Source organism: Belonocnema kinseyi, chromosome 7 (genome assembly GCF_010883055.1).
Source record: "Belonocnema kinseyi isolate 2016_QV_RU_SX_M_011 chromosome 7, B_treatae_v1, whole genome shotgun sequence".
NCBI classification, from domain to species: domain Eukaryota; kingdom Metazoa; phylum Arthropoda; class Insecta; order Hymenoptera; family Cynipidae; genus Belonocnema; species Belonocnema kinseyi.
The window spans coordinates 5,157,908-5,162,337 of NC_046663.1; positions in this window are offsets into that span (position 1 = coordinate 5,157,908).

Consider the following 4,430-nt stretch of genomic DNA (forward strand, 5'->3'; position numbering starts at 1 on the left):
TCGAAAACCGTTTTCGAAGCAATCAAGCCTATTTACGAAGACTTAAGCAGCGACGACCTTCTCAACCGATGCCTAGGTGGTTTTACCCAAAATAACAACGAGGGCTTCAACGCTACAGTGTGGGCAATGGCTCCAAAAACCAGATCAAGTGGAAAAAACGTCCTGGACATTGCTGGGAACCTGACAGTATGCACTTTTAACGATGGAATTTCCCGTGTAATGCAAGTTATACGACAGTTGGACATGACAGTTGGGTGCAATTGTTACAACTTCTGCGTTGAGGCAGACGAACTTCGTATCGATTTTTCGGACCGATCGCTGACTGAAGCTGCAAAAACTGCCCGAATAACCTCGAAAACCGCAAGAAAAGAAGAAGAAGAACTCAACGTTAACCTAGAAGACCAACTTTACGGTGCAGGCATCGCAGATTAAAAGGTAATATAATTATTGACCCTAGAATATTACTAAAAACATTAAATGCATTTTTCTCGAAACACCATTTTTCAAATCGGGCGAACTAATAGCAGCTACAAATCTTAATAGATTATTTTCAAATTTTGAGAAAATTTTTATAAACATATAATTTAGTGAACCACGTAGGGATTTTTCGATATGTTGTAAACTTTTTTTTTTATAAACAATGCAATATGAAATTTTCACGTCAAAAAATGAAGTTTTTGCTCGTATGCTTACAATTTGTCAAAAAATTAGTTTTTTCAAAATCCCCTAAGGTAGTTCACTAGTTTATGATATATATTTAAAAAAAATGTTTGGATTTTTGTTAGAGTTTTCAATGTGAAGGTACAGCGAGTTCGCCCGTTTTGGACCTCCCGAAAAACGAGCCGCAGAAACTTAATCCGGAAAAGGCCATTTTATATCGAAATTATGTAAAAAGAAATGTTTTTTGTACGTTTACATACACTTGATTAAAAACTAAAAAAGAAAATTCAATAGCTTTCACTGTACTTCCGAAAAACGTTCCTGAAAATGTCCTTTTTTTTACGCGCATGGTGGCCTTACCCCTTTAAGACAACTGCGTTTCATCCTCAATCAAATGGTAACATTGAGAGAATTCACTCTACCTTAAATCATTTAATTAAAACATCAATGGCTGAAAACAATAACGAGTGGAACGATAATTTAACATTCATCAGTTTCGCAATAAACACTATGAAAAATACAACTTTAGGAATAACACCCTTTGAAGCTACTTTTGGGAGAGAACCTAATATCCCATCTACAATAGCCCCATCAACTAATCTTACGTATCAAGGCCTAATTAAAAAATGGAAACTACAACACGACCACAATATTATGAAAATAAGAGAGAGGATAGAATTAGAACAAGAAAAAACCAAAAAACGATTGGACGAAGGAATAGTAAGAGCGCACCCGATCCACAAGCCAGGCGATAAAGTAAAAATTAAAAATAATACCAAGACCAATAAATTAGATCCTAACTGGAAAGGTCCATACGAAGTAATAGATTTAATAGATAACAACAACATTAGATTAAGGGATAAACACAAAATAATTCGAATACATATTGATCAAGTAATGCCTTATTTTTCAGATGAAGACGTTATTGCTAATCTGCACGACAATAATTGTTGCTAGAGAATATTACAAATGAGAAGAACTAAAGGGAAATGTCTACGTAGAAGAATAAGAAACGTACATCTTTACCACGAAGAATGGAGACTCATTATAGGAATAAATTTAACTACAACAGAAAAAAGATTGGAAGAAATAGAACATACCCTAATTCTAGCTGAACGAGCTTGTGGAATTTCATGTACACCAAAGGAAGAATTAAAATTAGTCAAAGGAAGATTTAACCGACTGGCTTCTAAAATCACGATCCTGCACAAATTACTTGGAAAACAGAGGCATAAAACAGGATTAGCAAATTTCGTTGGCGATATCTCTAAAACTTTATTTGGAACACTATCCGAATCTGATTTAACCCAAATACATTCTGAATTTGATAAATTATATTCTGGCAATAAAGCTATAGCATCAGTGTTATCAAATCATACAAAGATTCTAAAATTAATATTAGATTCGTCGTCAACAGAATATTTATCCATAAAAAAAGAAATCGGATTAGCACAAAAACTAGGTCAAACAGTAAATAATAACACTAAGGATAATTTTGTCAATACCAAACTTATATTGATTACACTCCTAATAGACGAAATGAATGAAGACATCGATACCGCCATCGATGCTATTAATGACGGCAAACATGGTATAGCACACTCACAAATTTTAACACCTACAATTTTAAAACAAATGCTACAAGAATTTGAAGACCACCATAGAACACGTTATCATTTTGACAAAACGGAAGAAAATTACTAGTACATCCTCGATATTAGTTCACTCTCCGTGGCAATAGTTCAAGGACTTTTTACTTATATTCTAGACATACCCGTCTTAGAAAAAGAAGAAGGATCTTTACAAAAAATTATTCCCATTCCCGAAAAGAAAGGAAACTTTTATTTGTCTATTATACCTGACCATGAACTAATAATTATATTTAGAGATTCATACGTTCCCATAGACAAACAGACGATTGAACATTTAAAGCCATAACGAGTTACCTGATCTATAAACGAAATCAACCAAACCTCAAACTAATGGATAGCAAAACATGCGAAGCAAGCCTCTTCAAAAGATATTCAGAAATAAACTGTAATCAGTCTCCGTATTTACTTCATAAGGAAACCTTTATACCTATTTCCAATGGATATATTATAATTCCTCTTATTAAAATAAAACTAGACATAAGTTGCGATGACAATTTGACAACTGTAGAAATAATCAATCCTGCTAAAATAGAAGTTAACAGTTGTAAAATATACAATAATTATGACCAGATAGACCTACCTAAGCATTTAGAAGAAAGGAAAACTTATTGGATTAATGTAACTTATGACATTAATTGTGACGAACAAGACTTAAAGAAATTAGAACAAAAACTAATTCAACTTCCGAAGCAGATAAGTAACGACGAACTCAAACAGGCCCGCTTAAGCTTGGATGATACCGAGAATATACTAAAAAATATAGCCACTCACCGACGTATAAGAACATGGGTAGAAACTAGTTTAGACGGGCTTAAGTACATAGGATACTTTTCATTATTATGAATAATATTATGGACATTGAATAAATGTGGTATTTTCGAATTAATTAGAGCATTGTTACCCAAGCAACTCTGTTTATTTTGCGTCAAAACAAAAAATCAAATCTCCCCACAAATTGTAACATATACTGCCTCTGCTCAACCTCTAATGAAACAAATAGAACCAATTAAGCGTAGGAAATTTAAAATAGGTTCAGAGGACTAAACCTTGTCTAAAAAGAAGGGTGTTACGTATTCGACTTTACCCTATATACGCAATAGAATTTGGGACAAAGTCACACGCTTCTGTAACTATAAATAGGACCGAACCTACGGTCTCCAGTTAGTTCTAGTCTTGCTCATCGATTGCATTTTTCTAAAAGAATTAATAAAAACGTCGAATTGCCTAAAAAGCAATTCGACTACTTTTTAAAAACACAAACTATCGTTTTTACTCTTAACAACTCCTTGGTAAAATAAAATTTTTTGTTAAAAACATTCAAATCATGCCCTTGCTTTATTTAAACGACCCCAATCGAAAGTTAACTCTTATGAGACCAGCCGAGCTAGGAGGACCCGAGTTCCTGCCAGATTGAAGGTAACCGTTTTATGATTTTGTACCTGGTGCAAAAAACCTCGGGACATTAACACTCCTTCGCTCTAAGCTTAAGCTTCTCAAACAACCCTTATGCTTCACGCTTTCTCTAACTTCTTATTTTTATTTTACTTTACCTCATTTCGATCTATGCCTTCATCTACCATATTTTGCTTTAATTTTGGTTTTGACTTATGCTACCGTTTTTTTCTCCTTTTATTATGATTTTGGGTTTAGATAAGGACCTTACGCTTTTCTTTCCATATTAGTTCACGATTTTCTTTGGTCTATTTTAATTTTTCTTTTGCCCTATCATTATTATTTTTTTTATGAGTTGCTCTGATCTATTTTGATTTCGCCTTTTCCGTCTTTTATTTTTGATTAATCGAGATTTGATGAGTGCACTTGGAGGGGTCAACCGAGGCTCTGGTCGTATGGGTCGCTTGCTGAGAGGTAAAGAGGAAAACCTTGAGATCCGATTTAAGTAGGGGGGAGTTGTGACAGGGTAAATTTCATAGACCTGTCACTTTTAAAAGGGGATTCAATTTCATGATTCGCGAACGACATTTCCAGGGCCAAGAAAGGAGTCTCAACCACAGGGTACTCATAAAAAAAAATTGTTAATTGTTTATTTATACCTTCCGAACGTTTGTTGTCTGGCTTATCCACCGCCTTCAAATCTCCGAGAACGATAACAACGCCACG